The 17,925-nt window shown below is 41.9% G+C and overlaps 1 long non-coding RNA gene across 1 annotated transcript; it reads left to right on the top strand.

Annotated features, from left to right (window-relative positions):
* Positions 1-1,035: 1,035 nt before the first annotated feature.
* LOC117530247 lies at positions 1,036-15,063 on the top strand. The gene is made up of 3 exons (XR_004566255.1): positions 1,036-1,766; positions 4,016-4,018; positions 15,053-15,063. It is a non-coding gene; the product is annotated as an uncharacterized LOC117530247 (long non-coding RNA).
* The last annotated feature ends 2,862 nt before the right edge of the window (positions 15,064-17,925 follow it).

The following is a 17,925-nucleotide window of genomic DNA, read 5'->3' as shown; positions in this document are numbered from 1 at the left end:
GCCTAAAGCAACTGACAGCGTTATTCTGCTGTGCACAAAGTAACACTGTCACCCGTTTTGAAAACACATGCGCAGAGAAACTCAAAATTGACTTATTCACATTTAATTGGTAAAATGCTCGTAAAACAAACTGCAACTGATGATTATTTTAGTAATTGATTAATCGGTCGATTATTTTTTCAGTTATCATTTTTCAGTTTTTGTTTCTTACTTACATGTGAGTTTTGCCATTATTTCCTGGAGTTATTATTAAAAGGCCTTTGTCACTCAACATCGACATTTGACCTTGTAATAAAGTTATGTTATATTCTCATCAAAAACATACCTGGAGTAGTGTTTTGTTTTATTTTGCACATACATACATACATCACAAAGAGATTTCCATCAGCATTCTTAGATGCCTACAGCAACTATTTCAACCACTGACAACATTTCAACATACTACAGCAAGAGTCCACAAAAGTATTTTTAAAGGCCTGACTAAAGTATAATATGTGCTCTTTAATAAGATATTTTCATGAAAAGACACAAATGTGCAATTTACTGCATTTAATTTTTTTTCTTGTGTAAAAACACAGCTTAGATGTGGTTTAACTGAAACAAATTGTCATTAAACTTAAAACAGGGGTGAAGTGGAGGTGTAAGAGTCACTAGGTGTTCACAGGAAACATTTATTTCTATATTTATATGTTCATTGTTAGTTGGTTTTATCTTTTCTGTTGTTTTGTTTTATCAGGTTCATTTTTCTGTTTCTCTAAAATTGTATTGTAGCATTATTAGTTATTATTACTATTATTGTTGTTGCTATTATTATTAATATATCAATAAAAATAAATTAAAAATATTACAATTTGTAATACATTTGACTCTTTTACGACAACAAATGAGCCATTAATTATACAGAAAACAAATACACACAAACGTGCTGCGATGCGAACAGCTTAATGCTAACTTTAACATTAAAAACGCCAGACATGCTAACGCGTTAGCATCGGTCCCGCTTTTAAGTTATAAAATACATCAATCAACTGTTTCAGAAGACCATAACAGGTTGGTTTAACACAAAAAGGTAAATATTACTCACAGACATATGCTCTTTAGGGTTTTAGCAGGGCAAAAATAAGATAAAGCAAAATAAAATAAAAAACCAAAGCAGAAGATCAAAGTATTGCTTCATTGATTGAAGGTTCAAAGTATCCACCACACCCTGCTCTACTTGGGGAAGGTCTGCCAATGTTCCCACGAAGACAGGGAGGAGAAGGACCGTGGCTCATGGCAAGCAGTAAACAGAGCGGAGAGGAGTGAAAATTCACACAGTCTCTTCCTCCGCAGTCCACGTTGACACTGCTGCTGCTTTGATTAGGGCAGAATGGGATGTTGCTTTGACGGTGAGAGTATCATGGTTGGGCCCCAAAACATGCATGACACCACGTGCACACGTGTATGTGTGGTTAAATTTTGCAAATGACGGAAATCCGTCATGGTGATGGAGAACTTTAACCCATGATCTTTCTTTCAATGACCATGTTGTTCGTAGGTCATTTGTAAGGTCTTGGGATTTTGTGATTTTCTCTTTTCAGCTCTATTCAGGCCATAGTCATTGGGGGCTGTCACATCAATAATTTTTGCTGTCTTCTCTTGCTTGTTTCAGATGACAGTATCAGGTTTAACTGCACCTCCTTCAATAAGTCTTCCTGCTGGGATCTCTTTGTCGTAGAAGATAGTCACTTTTCCGCTGGATGAGACTGGTGCTGGCTCATGCTCCAGTTCCTTGCATACTTTCCAGCGTACATATTTACAGATCTTGTTGTGCCGGCTGGTATAATGTCCACCTGTCATGAGGATCCGGCATGCTAATATTAGATGGTTTACACTCAACATCTGCATGACAGAACCAGCATTGATCATTTTGTGAAATTCCTGCCATTTTTTTTAAACCATTTGTTAGAAGTCCTTGATCTTGTGCTCCAACTATAATTCTTCCTCCATTGAAACCAAGTTCTCCATTTGTAAACCACTGTATAGCCCCTTCTTTGTCTATGTATTCCTTTTCGAGTTCTTCTTGGAAACTGCCAGCCCTTTTGTGCTGTTTCCATCTGTTCATTTGATGTTTTTGTTCTCTTTTGCTGTATTTTTCCCTGGTCTGTCTTGCTCGTGTCGTCGCCAAAGTTTTCTGCCAATTTAATAATGGTCTGTTGTGACAAGGTCTTAATATGATGTTGCATTACCTTTTTCATGACTTCTTCTTGAGAACTCTTTAAGTACTGCCCAATACTTATTATAGATGCTCTATAAGCCTGGTTGATATCCGTAAGACTGAGGCTGCCTTCCCGACAGGGGAGATATATTCTGTCCATGCAATGATTTCTGTATGTAATTTCATGTAGGGTGAGCATCTTCCTGGTTTTAGTGTCTAACTTATTAAGCTCACCCTGTGGCCAGTCTACTATGCCAAACCCATAGGTCACCACAGGCAATGCAAACTGGTTTACGGCTGTGATCTTGTTCTTTGGTGGTAATTCTGATTTACAGATCTTCTTTAAGTGGTTTAGGTACTCTTGTGTTGCTCTCTCTCTCTCTCATTTTTTATGCTTTATCTTGTGTTGCTCTCTCTCTCATTTTTTATGCTTTATTGTAGTATTTTCTTCAATTCCCAAGTACTTGTACGTGGAATCTTCAGCCAGATCTTCAATGGTGCTCCCCTTATTCAACTGTATGTTTTCTGACATCCTTCTTACCACCTCTGACTGTACATTTAGAGCATTTATCCAGTCCAAATTCCATACCAGTTTCTTTGGAAAACGTATGAACTGTCTCCACTAGCCGACTGAGTACCCACTCTGAGTCTGCAAATATCTTCAAGTCGTCCATAAATAGAAGATGGCTCACCACCTGCTGATGTTTTCTTCCTCTATCTCCACCCAAATCATACCAAATGTCATACCCCTTAAGGATCTTACTTAGTGGGTCAATGCTGAGACAAAATAGAAGAGGAGAGAGACTGTCTCCCTGGAATATCCCTTTCTGCAATTTTATGTCTGGGATTATTATTTGTCCTTCTGTATGAATTAAGGTGATGGTGGTGTTCTACCTACTCATCTGGTTCCTCATAAAAGATCTCCTCATGATGCAGGAGTGTGGCACGCTGTGAAATGTCTTTTTATAATCAATCCAAGCCATGCTGAGGTTTCTCCTGCTCTTTTTGCAGTCCTCCATGATAGCTTTGTCTATCAGTAACTGGTCTTTAGCTCCTACTTTTTTCTGAAACAACCTTTCTGTTCATTTTCCAGGTAGCCACCAGTGTCCATATGTTCATAAATGTCATCAGCTATGATTCCTGTCAGTCATTTGTACGAGGGCTGTCCATAAAGTATAGGTCCTTTTTATTTTTTTCAAAAACTATATGGATTTCATTCATATGTTTTTACGTCAGACATGCTTCAACCCTCGTGCGCATGCAAGTTTTTCCACGCCTGTCGGTGACGTCGTTCGCCTGTGAGCACTCCTTGTGGGAGGAGTCGTCCAGCCCCTCGTCGGAATTCCTTTGTCTGAGAAGTTGCTGAGAGACTGGCGCTTTGTTTGATCAAAATTTTTTCTAAACCTGTGAGACACATCGAAGTGGACACGGTTCGAAAAATTAAGCTGGTTTTCGGTGAAAATTTTAATGGCTGATGAGAGATTTTGAGGTGATACTGTCGCTTTAAGGACTTCCCACGGAGCGAGACGTCGCGCAGCGCTCCCAGGCGCCGTCGTCAGCCTGTTTCAAGCTGAAAACCTCCACATTTCAGGCTCTATTGATCCAGGACGTCGTGAGAGAACAGAGAAGTTTCAGAAGAAGTCGGTTTCAGCATTTTATCCGGATATTCCACTGTTAAAGGAGATTTTTTTTAATGAAAGACGTGCGTCAGGACACAGCCGGCGTGGTGCGGCGGCACAGGAAAAACACCTCCGTGTTGATAAACATTTGTAAAATCCAGGCGGCTTTTGATGGCTTTCAGTGGAGTGAGTATATGAGAAAGTGTTTAACAGCTGGACATGTTCCAACTTGTCCTTAAGGCTTCCAATGGAGGTGTTTTTCCTGTGGCGGAGCGTCGCGGCGGCTGCGAGCTGACACTGCAATCCGTCCGCACGTCTTTCATTAAAAAAATCTCACCGACAGGCGTGGAAAAACTCACGCATGCGCACGAGGGTTGAAGCATGTCTGACGTAAAAACATATGAATGAAATCCATATAGTTTTTGAAAAAAATAAAAAGGACCTATACTTTATGGACAGCCCTCGTACGTTGTTGTTAGGCAGCAGATGGGTCTGTACTTGCTGGGAAGCTGTGTTTCCTTGGTCTTTGGTAGTAGGCTTGTGTTCCCAGTCGTTAGCCAGTCTGGTGTGTCCTCTTCTCCATTCAATATTTTTGTGAAAGCTGCAGCATAGTGGTGGTGCAATGCTGTCAGCCTTTTCAACCAAAAATTTGAGACTTTATCAGTGTCAGGTGCCTTTAAGTTACTGTATTCATGAATTTTATTTCTTATCACTTCAGTTATTATAGTTGCTGGCATTTGCTGTTTGTCTTTGTTTTTCTGTTTTATTTCAATCCACTTGGACTCCTGGTGCTGTTTAGGGTCTTCAAAAAGTGGTCTCCAGAATCTCTCGTCTTCTCGGGTGGCTGTTGTACTTCTATTGTGTCCTTTTCCATATTTCTGTGGACTAGCCTGGAGTTTGTTCAAACTGCTTGTTTATCTGTTTGCCATTTATTTTCTTATCTTTGATTCTAATTTGAGCAGCTAAAGCTTTCACTACGGCTTGGTGCTCAGCCAGCCTCACAGCCAGTTGTTGATCTTCAATATTGTATTTTCTTTTAATGCGATAGACTTTTCGAAGTAGGTTCCTTTTGTGACTTTGGCCTCCCAGAAATATCGATATTTGGGAAATCTCTGCTCTGAGGCGACTGATTTTCTGTTGTAATGTCTTTTTCCATCGTGGCAACAGTATTCCTTTTCCTGATTTTGTTTCTTCTCTCCGAATAATGAGGGACTAATTTGCTTTGTATGTACCATGCTGCTCCATAATTTACATAGTTTAGCTCTAATAATGTGGTTCTTTGTGGGACCAGTCTAGTCAATCCCAGGTTGACTTTCTGCAGCATACTTTTGAACTTTTTATTCTCCTTTAATTTGGTTAATTTGGGACGCTCCTCCATTTCAATTCTCCTTGTTTCCTCAATTTTATTTGCCAATTCCTCTAATTCTAGCTGCTCTGGGTCTGGGTGTATCTGTATATTGTTTTGTGGGTGGGTTCATGTATGATTCGCTTTTTTGAGGGGAACAATGCCTGGTTCCTTTTTTGTGAGGGGTGGTGTTTGACTCCTATTTTGTTGTGATGGTGTCTGACTCTTACTTCTCCTTTGGTGTGAGAGGCTGGCTTGGTCTGGTGTTCTTGGTGGTCCAATGGGTTGTGTCAGAGGGCAGATGCCGTCTCTGACCGTGCTGCATCCCTTGTATTTCTGCATCCGAGAAGTGGTTTTCTGTTATAAAGTTGTCTCTGGGTGGTAAGTCGGCCCCTTGGTATGTCTTTCTTACTTGGGCAGTGGTGATGGAATATTCTCTGCCATTCTCCACATCTTTCTCTCTGGCTGTTGGTGTATTTTACTTTTGCATATTCCATTGCCCACAGCAGTACCCACTCTTCCTCCCTATTCTACTGACTCCTTTCAAACTCAAGTTGTTTCCCTTCCTGCATCGACTGATGATCCTTTATCGCTTCTTTTTGGGCTTCTTCCTTTATTTTTTGCATTTCCTCTACTGTCAGATATTTTGTGATTTGAGAGGCAAATTGATTGCAGTTTTGCAGTTGTGGTGGCTTCTTTTATCCTCTCCTTAAATACTGCCTTGTTCCTCCTGCACCACTTCTCATGCCTTGAGTAAGTGAAGCAGTAAAAGATCTTTTTCTTCTCCTCAATGGTCCAATTTACTGTGGCGTAGTTTCGTAAATTTATTTTGGCCCATTGAGGCTGTTGTTGCTGGAGTCCAGGATCAGAACTATGCTGAGCTGGTGGATTATCCAGCTGAGCGCTCCAGCAGGAGAGATCATTCCCCACAGCACTGGGAGAAGTTGCACCATTGCTCTCCTCACACACCCTGGTGCCTAGGCATGATTTTTGTTTTATCCTGGGAGACATCCAGCCAGTACAATTTATCATTTTTAGACTTTTTCATATTTGCTTTGTGGAGTTTTTAGCTCCGGTTCATTTTCATTGAAACGTCCTCATACAGGGATCTCTCCCCACAAACCCTCTTCACAGTGGAACCTTTTTGTCCTGTATGAATTATCTTGTGTTTTTTAAGGGCGCTCTTTTGTCCAAATCTTCGACTACAATCAGAACAGCCAAATTGTTTTTGTCCTGTATGAATTATCATATGTTGTTTCAGGTTGCTCTTTTGCCCAAATCTTTTACCACACTCAGAACAGACAAATGGTTTGTCTCCTGTATGAATTGCCATGTGTCTGTTCAGGCTGCCTTTTTGTCCAAATCTTCGACCACATTCAGAACAGCCAAACTGTTTTTGTCCTGTATGAATTATCATGTGTTTTTTAAGGTCGCTCTTTTGTACAAATGCCCGAGCACATTCAGAACAGCCAAACTGTTTATGTCCTGTATGAAATATCATGTGCTTTTTAAGGTCGCTCTTTTGTCCAAATCTCCGACCACATTCAGAACAGCCAAATTGTTTTTGTTCTGTATGAATTATCAGGTGTTGTTTCAGGTTGGTCTTTTGTCCAAATCTTCGACTACAATCAGAACAGCCAGATTGTTTTTGTCCTGTATGAATTATCATATGTTTTTTCAGATTGCTCTTTAGTCCAAACCTTTGACTACAATCAGAACAGCCAAATTGTTTTTGTCCTGTATGAATTATCATATGTTGTTTCAGATTGCCCTTTAGTCCAAATCTTCTACCACATTCAGAACAGACAAATGCTTTTTCCCCTGTATGAATTATCATGTGTTTTTTTCAGGCTGCCCTTTTGCCCAAATCTTCGACCACATTCAGAACACTCAAACTGTTTTTGTCCTGTATGAATTATCATATGTTTTTTCAGATTGCTCTTTAGTCCAAATCTTCTACCACATTCAGAACACATAAATTGTTTTTCTCCTATCTGAGTTGTCATTCCTTTGGTCAGAGTGCCCTTCTGTTTTGTCTTTTCCTCTGATCAGAACAGCTAAATGGTTTTCTACTTGCTTGCCTCCCCTTTTGCTGCTCTGAGCTGTTCATGTTATCAGATGCTTGTACATATTTAGAGCCTTTAAACAGTTTCTCATCAGTGTTGCTTGAACTAACAATATTGATATATTTTTGACAGTTAAAACTTGACTGACGTTTTCTGGTCTGTTTCCAGTCATAACTGTTATCAGTCTCAGTTCCAGAACTGTCTGGACTCCTGCCACTGGTATCTGGTTGTAAATGGCTGTTTGGACCTGAGTTCTTGGCTGGTTGTGGTCCTCCATCGTCCTCTCCATCAGCTTCTGCTGTCAGTGTTCTGTGTACAGATGAGCTGCTGGCTATAGGCTCAGCCTCTGTGCTCTCATCACTTGGGCTTTGATGAAGCTGTGATGACTCTGGTTTTTCATCATCATTTTCACTCTTCACAGGGACGGCGGTGAAACCAAACTTGGTGAGATCTGCCTCCTCCAGCTGCTGAAGCTGCTCTCCCTGCTGACTTATCCACAGCTTCTCTTCTTCTTTAATGTCCTCCTGGTCAACACTCAGATTCCATTCCTGGTGTTCAGGGAGAGTTTCTTCTTTAATCACCAGTAACTGCTGCATGTCTGTAAAGAAACAAATTAAATTAACAGTAACTGTTAAAACAGCACTCATTAAAATAAAGTATCAGAGTGGTGAATTTGACCTGATGACAGTACGAGTAATTTGGAAAGTGGAAATGTACATCGGGAGGATTTGTTTTACATTTTAATTCAGTCTTTGTCTTCCAGAATTGGCTATTGTAATGTTTTATTTTCTGGATTGTCACACAAGACTCTGAGATGTCTACAGATGGTACATAATACTGCTGCTAATGTTATGATTGAAACCAGGAGGTTTGATCACAGTCATTTTGGTTTCCCTACCCAAATGAACCTGATCCAAAGTTTACATACCCTGTTCATAATACTGTGTATTGCCCCTTTAACATCACTGACAGCTTGGAGTCTTTTGTGGTAGTTGTGGACGAGACTCTCTGATTGTAAAGTTGACACTGAATGTGTCTTGGACTTTATTTACATTAATTACAAATAAATACAAACAATATGGCACTCTATGGTAAATCTGCATGGAGTAGGCAGTTCTCAAAAACTGAGTAACTGTGCAAGAAGGAGAAGAGTGAGGAAAGCACCAAAACACTCAGACAACCCAGGAGAAGTTAAGGGCTTATGTGACTGTGATTGGAAAAATTGTGCACGGTGCAAACAACATCTGCCGCACAAAACAGAGACTACTCACCTTATGTTTCTTCCCAATGACTCACATATCCAGCCTTAGAAATTGTCCGTGTGAAGCAACACAGATGACAGACCTTACCAAATATCTTGCCAGGAGAGAAATGTAAGCTCTGGGCTACTAAAATGTGATGACCATCCAGAAAACTGCTGGGTGTGGAAATGTCTTTTCAAGACACCAATAGGGACCTCAACTTAACAGCCCGAGAGGAACTTGACCTGCGAATGATGTGGCTCAGCCCAGACTCATCTCCCTCAAGCCACGTGTATCAGGTCAGCTCATGTCCACAATCCAGCAGCAGGTGTCGCTATGATGACACATATGGCTACCCTGAGATTAAGGTTGTGACCGAGCAGATATCGGGATCGGCTTCTGATACTGACGTAATTCACGTATCAGAAAATACCGATCCAACCAGCAACATTTTCCGATACCGGAGAAGAGCCAATGTGAATCCTCTCAACTGCTGTTTGCTCTCTGCTTTGTTTTGGTGGCCAGGGGAGGTTTTCTGAAGATGGACTGTTTGAGAGAGCTCTCTTCTGCAGTGTTCTAGCTGTCGGTGGCAAATTTTTGTCCGGCTGGGGTTCAAATTGTCTGTTCACTGAGTACAGGTTTTCCAAAAAATTAACTAAATTGTTGCTGAAAATGTGGGCTGAAAGTTTCGCCGTTTACTGTCCCGAGGCTGTGAAATACTTTAAAATGGCAGCTCAGCGTGCAGCCGAGGAAGACAGCCAAACAGAGGTTCTGTCCACTGAAAAAGGAAACAGTCTTCATTAAAGTCCTGTGCGTGAGCATCGCTGATGACATATTTATTTTACAGTTGAAAAGCTTCTTGTTTCCAAAAGTTCGAAGTTTGCACAGAGGGCTGGGTATCAATCAAAAATTTTCAATACCGGTTCCTGAACAATACTTTTTCTATACCAATTTATAAGATCGATTCTAACAAAAAGAAAAAATTACATTACACATAGTACAAATGTTGAGTTTTATTTTCCAGCTTTGGTAATTTTCCCCTCCAAGCAGTTTTCTTGAGCTCAGCTGGCTGCTGCATGTCAAAGCAGAACATCTCATTTTGAGAGGAAAAAAAATGCTTTGATCGGCTGCAGTTTATTGTTTGTATGACAACGTTTGGAAAGAGGTGTCATTTGATTTAAACGGCAATTCGCTTTGAAGTTATTAATTCTGACTGGACTCTTATCTTTCTAATGTGACTCACTCGGCAGAGGTTTGGAGCTGTTTGAATGTAACGTTTCTTTTTCGCAACAAGACAGGAGTCCCAGATAGTGATTTTAATCCGCATAAAAGTGACTCACGATTGACATATTTTAATGGCTCAGAGGGGTTCAGAAGCAGATTTGTCACTTCTGAAAGCAGCGAAGCAAAGAACCAATGAAGCAATGGGTAGCAACAGTGCTTCATTGCTTCAAAACGATGTAAGTATTAAGTTGCAGTTGAAGCGAAGTCCGGTGCTGGAGATTTTGAATCAGGCTACTTGTGTTCTATAATGTCCACAGGTGGACTTGGATGCTGAGAGGAGGATGGCTGCGGACTGCTCTTCTTGCACGTGATTAACCTCTGGGTACCGACACTTGGCACCGAAAGACGAGCCATGTTTCGATGCTCGGTACTACCGACGCATTTGGTTGGCCATAAAGACCCGACGTTCGGTACCCAGCCCTATTTGCGGAGAGAGAGAGCGAGAGAGAGAGAGAGAGAGAGAGAGAGAGAGAGAAAGCTGTCTTTTCTCTTTAAGTCTATAAAAATAAGGCTATAAAAGTCTATAAAAAAATTAAAGTACTTAATTCTGCAGACCTGTGCGGGCATAAAAGAGGCAACAGGAAGGAAAGCTCATGATTTTGTTGTGTCGTCACTAGATGGAAAGACTCACGTAGCACTCCCACCTCTTTTAGAATGCAATACGATGCCAGACGGTCGCTCAGAAATCCCCACACCTGACATTGGACAGTATTTTCCTCACCTAGCTCCTGTTGCAGATAAAACGTTGAACCAGACATGCCCATTCTCCTCTATTGGGTCGAGATGTCCTGTGTGTACACAAGGTATGCGAACAGTACAATGGTCCACACAACACACGTATACCCAGCGGCTAGACTTGGGCTGGGCCATCATTGGCAAGGTGTGCTTTGGAGGGTACACAAACAAACAAAAGTGTAAGTTTACAAAACAAATGTGCTAAAGAATGGCCACACTTTCTTCTGGAGCCTTGTCCTACAATCTACGTAAAGCAGAAATTCAGTGCTCCCACACAGTGAACAATACATCACACATTCTACAACATACAAACAGCTCCACTCAAACAGACAACTTGGGGCTTAATGTATCCCAAAGAAACCCTGATGATCACTAAACAGCCTCATCTATTGGAGGACAAAATCTTTCTTGAGATGATGGACAGACAGGTTCATATGGACAATGATAACCACTGGGTGGCGCCCCTACCATTCTGTACACCACGTCCTCGGCTTCCCAACAACAAAGAACAGCCTCTGAAACACCTCACCTGCTCTGCTACGAACACGACAAGACATGAGAGAACAATTTACTGAATTTATGCAGAAACTCTTTCATAATGACCAGGCAGAAAAGGCACCACCACTCAAACCAGGTGAAGAATGCTGGTACCTTCCAACATTTGGAGTGTACCATCCCCAGAAGCCGGGCAAAATACGAATCGTGTTTGACTGAACTGCCTCATTCAACAGTATTTCCTGAAATGACGTTCATCACACTGCTCGGAGTTCTACTGCTCTTGAGGCAAGAACAAATCTACAAATCATTTGTAGAAATTTGGATGTATTAGGATTCCAAAATACATTTAGGATTCCATGCACATTAGTGGAAATACCTTGGATTTGGTTCTCGCACGTGGTTTTGCTGTCACAAATACTGGCATCATGCCTCTTTCATCAGTGGTCTCTGATCACTCACTTATTAGGTTTACAGTTTCGCTGCCGTGTTTTAGTGGAACAACAACCTTATTCATCATTGCGGCGACACATTAACTCAACTAAGACTGAACTCGAAGTTAGACTGCCTGATATCTTAGCGTCACATTTGTCAAATACCCAGTCAGTAGACAGTCTTGTGGATAATTTAAAGTCAGTGCTCAAAACTACACTCGACATGATTGCGCCACCTTTGTTAAAACACAGTCACCTTGGTTCAATGATTACTTACGTGACCTCAAGCATAAGGCTAGAGGTCTAGAACGAAAATGGCGTAGTTCATAATTAGAAGTATTCCACCTCGCGTGGCGTGATGCTATCTTAGACTATAAGCATGCACTACTGGCTACAAAGCGGACCTATTACTCTGATTTGATCAACAAAACAAGCATAAATCAAAGTTCTTGTTTGACACGGTGGCAACACTTATTCTTGGACAACAACCTGTAAGTCGCTCTCCTTTTACAGGACAAGATTTCCTGGATTACTTCGAGAAGAAAATAGACAATATTAGGTTAAACATATCCCAGCATGCCTTAACCCAGCCACTACAGCCTGCTATTGAGGTATGTGCCATCACTGAGGTTTTACCTAGATTTACAGAATTTGATAGTATCTCACTAGGCGTGCTGCCGAAACCCATAACATCAGCAAAAAGCACAACCTGTTTATTTGATCCTATACCGTATACCAACAAAACTGTTTAAGGACCTGTGGCCCACTCTTGGGCCGACTGTGCTGGAAATTATTCATCTCTCATTAACCTCTGGATCTGTTCCTAAATATTTCAAATCTGCAGTGATTAAACCATTACTTAAGAAATCTAATCTTGACCCTAGTGTATTGAAAAAGGACTGGTCAATATCAAATCTATCATTTTGTGCTAAAATTCTGGAAAAGGTGGTTTCACAGCAGCTTGTAGACCCCTTACAGAGAATAATCTTTTTAAGTCACTGCAGTCCGCTTTTAGAAATATCGTTCCACAGAGACAGCTCTCACTAAAGTAGGGAATGATCCTCTGCTTGCAATGGCTTCGGACACCACTACAGTCTGGTGCTGTGTTACTGTGGATCACTATATTCTACTCGATAGGATGGAGATCAGTTTAGGATTACTGGGAGTGCCCTTGCATGTTGACATCATACCTGACCAGCCGTTCTCACTGTGTTTTATACAGTAACACTACCTCTAACCTTCATGACATGAAACTGTTCTGAATGAAAACCAGTGCGGGCACATTTGGGCATTCAAATATGTTTTTATTATTAATGTCTTTTCTTTTTCTTGATGACGTAATGTTGTAAATGTCACACTGTCAGTTGGCATCCCTAATTTTTTTAATACTGCCGTGTGTGTGCGCTGCTCTGAGCTCACAGCGGCCCTCAAACACACACACACACACGCTCCACTAACTTTTTTGCTGGTTCATGTTTATTTAATTTGATATCATACAAAATAAAATATCCCTGCGTGTCATCTGTAGCTCACACTTTGTGTACTTTCTTTTCTGTGTTCATGTTGACTGATCTGACGGACAGGGGCTTCTCACTCCCAGGGACAATTTACATGCATTTGCACATTTAAATAGGGGCATTTAAAGGGAACGTGCTTGGATTCATGCGTACGCACACTTTGATACATCTGGATATTTTTGTGCTCACGCCAGTTTCTGGGTTTTGGAGTACGCCGTGTTCAGTAGAAAATCCACTCACGGTCTTTGTACATGAGGCTCCAAATGTTGACGCAATGCATCCTGGGTCGATTTTTTTTCCGATGTGGTCAGGAGAATTCCTTTTCCATATTCAGAGTAATTAAATAATTTCATAGCAGTGGAACACCTGCTCCCCCCAACAGATGTTTCACAGAGTTTTGATCAATTCATACCTGAGTTTTGAAGAGAACCTGTGATGACTGTGGTATTTCATCATCATTTTCAGTCTTCACAGGGACACGAGCAAAACCAAACTTGGTCTTCTCAGTGTCCAGCCAGTGAAGCTGCTGTCCCTCGTTACTTGTCCAGACTTCATCTTGTTCCTGTTTAACGTCCTTCTGGTCAACACTCAGATTCAACTCCTGCTGTTCAGGGAGCATTTCTTCTTTAATCACCACCTGCTGCAACATGTCTGCAAGGAAGCAAATAATATGAAGAAGAACATTTGTCAGAGTGAAGACAAACCAGCAGCACTGTCACCATGAAGTTACTGCACTGATGGAACTGATACTGTGGAATCACACATCAAGCCTCCTTGGTTAGATTTTTTTTCACATTCTTGATCTGGACCCAGATGATGCTTTCACATAACTCAGAGGTTCAGTCCAGTTGAAGAATACTTGATATTTGTGAAGACGTCTGTAGGCCTTGTGTTGCACCTCTGTCAAGACGTCCCTCTCATAAGAATCTGGAGGTGAAGATACATCAGTGACTTCTTGGTGGAGGATGTGGATGAGTATGTACATATTGGCTCTGTGGTATGTTTCTCTGGAACGAGATGATTCCACTGGTCACAGCTGTCACAGGTGATGGTCAGGTTATGACTGTGGAATGGTTTATGGCAGATGATGCAGGGATATTCCATAGTGTTAGCTCCAGCTCCAACCTGATTTTTATGTCTGGTGCAGCTCTTTTTATATGTGACCTTTCCTTCTGTGATCTTTCAGACGTACGAGTTACATCTTCACACTTCCTTTGACACATTCGTTCAGTAAATAATTTTAATTTTATAGATTTGTGTCTATGAATGGTCTTTTTTTTGTCTATGAATTTTGCACATTGTGTCTATGAATGGTCCATGTCTATGAACTGTCCGGTTAAGCCTGGTTCACACGACAAGATAATTAGGCTGATATCGGACCCGATCTTCCCCTTCTGACAATCTTAAGGACGCTCCGACAATCGTGATGACGCTAAAGATAATCTTATGAGATATTCCTGCTGTGTGTGGTGTGTTAAGAGTGCTCTGATCTGCTCGGAAAGGCATCTGGGGCACTCTGATCACAAATCAGGGATATTCAACATGTTGCAGGGTTCTCCCCAGACAATGGAACAACGAGGCCACACCGTCATACTGCCATCTAGCGCCGCTATAGTGTAGTGTCTTCTCATGATGTTTTAGCAGTAGACTTGGTGGGAATCTAACAGCAAGCAAACCTGCTTTTATGTGGAAATTTTCACATAAACAACTTGAGCTCTTTATTTTCCTGTTTACATCCAGATGACACAAACCATGACAAACAAGCCCAGCACAAAGCCAGATCTCCATATTTTTTTGTTTCGTCTTGGCAGGGGCGCAGCGATCGCCGGGGCATCTGGGGAGGAGGCACGCCGGCGTGAGTGTCACGGAGGCAGGTGTGCAGCCAACTCGATCAACGCTGTCTGCTGTGGGATCGATCAGATCAGAGGCTAAGAACGATACTGCAGCCTCTATGACAGTGAACAGGGAGGTTTTTATGAAGAAAACTGCAGAACGGAATTCAAAATTATTCAGGTACCGAGACACACTTTTGGTGCTGGATAGCTGCGTGCATTATTTCCATTCTGTTTTAAAGGGCATGTCGCACTGAAATCAGAACATTTCAGAGTGTTTCTGACAGCGTTTCTTCAAAGAAACCGTGCACTTGAATGTTGCCAACATTAAAAACAGAACCACAGATTAATTACAAAAGTTTATATACGTAAGCGTGATGTGGTGTTATGATGACTCATTTTTTAAGGGATAACTGTTGATTTTGATGCAGTAACAGTAAAAGAAGTCGCTTTACACTGCAAAAACATAGTATGCGTGCACACTGCGCGAGTGCGGTACGCGTGCTCTGTTACAGAACAGTCTCATCTCAAGACAGACACTCAAGTAAAAAAAATAATAAACCCTACCAGCTCCACTGAGAAGAAGAAAAAAAAACCTGAACAGTCATCCATTTGTGAAGTCCAAGGTCCGCTCCACGAAACGAGTCCGCACGCATGGATCGTGCGTGATTGCTAGCTGGTTTGCTGAGCTCCTCATAAAGTTCTATCACGGATAGATAGAAAGTCCATTATCCTCCTGAAAATAACGTATTCCAACTTTTTCCCAATGTAAAAAAAAAAAAAAAAATCCGTCTCCAGCCAGTACAAAACAGTGTCATGGAGACACCTCCCACGTGCAGGCTCACGGTGGGACTAAAATAGTGTCCAGCAACTAAACGGCAGTGTCACCACACGTTAGAATCCAAATCAGACAGACTCTGAAAAAATTAAGAGTTTTGGGGTGAAGTGTGTAGCCTCTGTAAATCCGAACCTTTACTTTCAAATGAAAGCTCACAAGCTTCGTTTTATCGGTATGAAGCAGTGTTCCTTTTTTCATTGTGTCAGGCTCATATTTCTGCTTTTCCTAAAATGTACATCACACACTGAGAAATGCCAACAAATGCAGAGTAAATGCAGAGTAATAAGATGTTTTTCAGAAATGCACCTGCTGACTTTGTTTTTCCATTTTTATTGACAGTATAGAGGGGTTAGAGAAGCTTGAATCTCAACTGGACTGGGTTGCTTGACGTGAGGGCGTTTCGCTTCTAATCGCAGAAGCTTCCTCAGCTAAATTTCTTGCTCTGGTTGTCTGATTTCTGTCTCTGATTCTTGTAGAGAAGAATAACAGAAGCCAGCAAATGAGGTTTTAAACCTAACCAGGACCCCTCTACTGAGAGGCAGACTAATATTGGCTAGTGACTAACAATTCTCTCATTAGCACCCTACTGTGCTCTAGTTAGCACCCTCCTAATGACAAGACAGCTGTTCCTCCTAACGATGGGACTGACGCCTCTCCTGACAATGTGAAGACTCATTAACATGAACAAAAGACTGAAACTGCTTTGACCTGAGTACCCATTTAAACAGGGGGACAAAGCGTGTCTCAGACCCCCTCCCCCGGTTAAGGCTGGGTTTCAACTGTTTCACATACAATGCTTCCTTCACTCCCCTCTCAAACCATTTCTTTTCTCTGGCTAAGATTTTTAACTTCCTTGTCCTCAAACGTGTGGTCAGTGTCTTTAAGGTGGAGATGAATGCAGACTGAGGTCCACCAGCACACCTCTCTGCGGTGCTGATATAGCCTTTTGTGCAACGGCGCTTACTCCACCTATGTAGTGTTCGTTACAGTTTTCCTGACATCTGATAGAATACAATACATTGCTCTGTTTCTAACTAGGGATCCTGTCCTTAGGGGAACTATTTCTGTCTCAAGGGGTTAACAGGTTTAAGTAACGGGGAATTTTGTGCTGTCTGAAAATCCTCTGAAGTTTTCCCCCTATCCTGTTAAATAAGGAGAAGACACTCTTCTTCTGGCTCGTCTCTTGTCTGTATGGTTTCTTGTTCTTTGGGATTCTGCACTTTATCCAGGGAACATCGTGGGTACCACATGCTGTGAGGGCATTCCAGACATGTTGTTGTTCTTAGCCCGTCCCTCTGTAGTTGTGGGCACCTGTAGAGCTCTGTGTGGAAGAGTCCTGATCACCTGAGCTTGTGTTCAAGGGGGTGGTTTGAGCCAAGAGCAGATATTGGTCAGTGTGAGTGGGTTTTCTGTAAACCCCTGTCTGGAGCTGCTGTTCTCTCCAATCGTAACATCACAAAGAAGCTAAAGGCTGTTTCTGGCATCCTTACGTGTTAACTGACTATTGGAGTCACCGAATTGATGTGCTCTGTAAAGGCCTCCACTTCCTGTTGCTGATTTAACCCATGTGTTCACTGACATAACTGTATCTGAACCAGTGACTGGGTGAGAATGCCTGTGAACGATGGCCAAGGCTGTCTTCTCCACTAGCTCCATGTACAGATTGGCCACAAGGGGGATACCGGAGACCCCATCGCACAACCATGGATGTGCCTGTCGTAATTCCCCCTAAACTGGAAATACGTGGGTGTTAAGACAGATCTCCAAGTGTTGGCAGATGTGGTCGGTGTAACTTTGTCCTTTCAAGTAGAGACGCCATCCTCAGCCGCCTCTGCCTCACAGCTGTGAAGGCCTCAGCAGTGGGGATGAAGGTGAACAACGTCACATTGAATGACACCATAGTTTCATCCTTCCTCCAGCTGAAGGTCTTGATCTTGTTTACAAAATCTTGTGTGTTCTCCACATGGTGGTCTGAGTACCCACTAGAGGAGCCAAAATCCACTTGAAGCGCTTGGCCAAATTATAAGTGATGGAATCTGTGCTACATACAATAGGCCTGAGTGGCAAGATTTTGGGCAGCCCAAGATGCATGGAGTGACATCTCAAGGGGTTCAGTCTGTAGTACGTCTGCCTGTCAATGCGTCCCTCTTTCTCCAGGTTTTGGAGGTAGTTAGTGATTTTTCTTCTTATAGCCACTTGTGGGGTCTCTCTTCAGACATTCATGCGTATTGGAGTCACTGAGCAAGTTGCTGACCTTGGTCTCGTTAGTCGATGTGTTCAGGACCACGGTGCATCTGCCTTTATCTGCTGGCAGGATAAGGA

The sequence above is a fragment of the Thalassophryne amazonica genome, chromosome 18 (assembly GCF_902500255.1).
Source record: "Thalassophryne amazonica chromosome 18, fThaAma1.1, whole genome shotgun sequence".
NCBI classification, from domain to species: domain Eukaryota; kingdom Metazoa; phylum Chordata; class Actinopteri; order Batrachoidiformes; family Batrachoididae; genus Thalassophryne; species Thalassophryne amazonica.
This window is presented reverse-complemented; position numbering and strand designations above follow the sequence as displayed.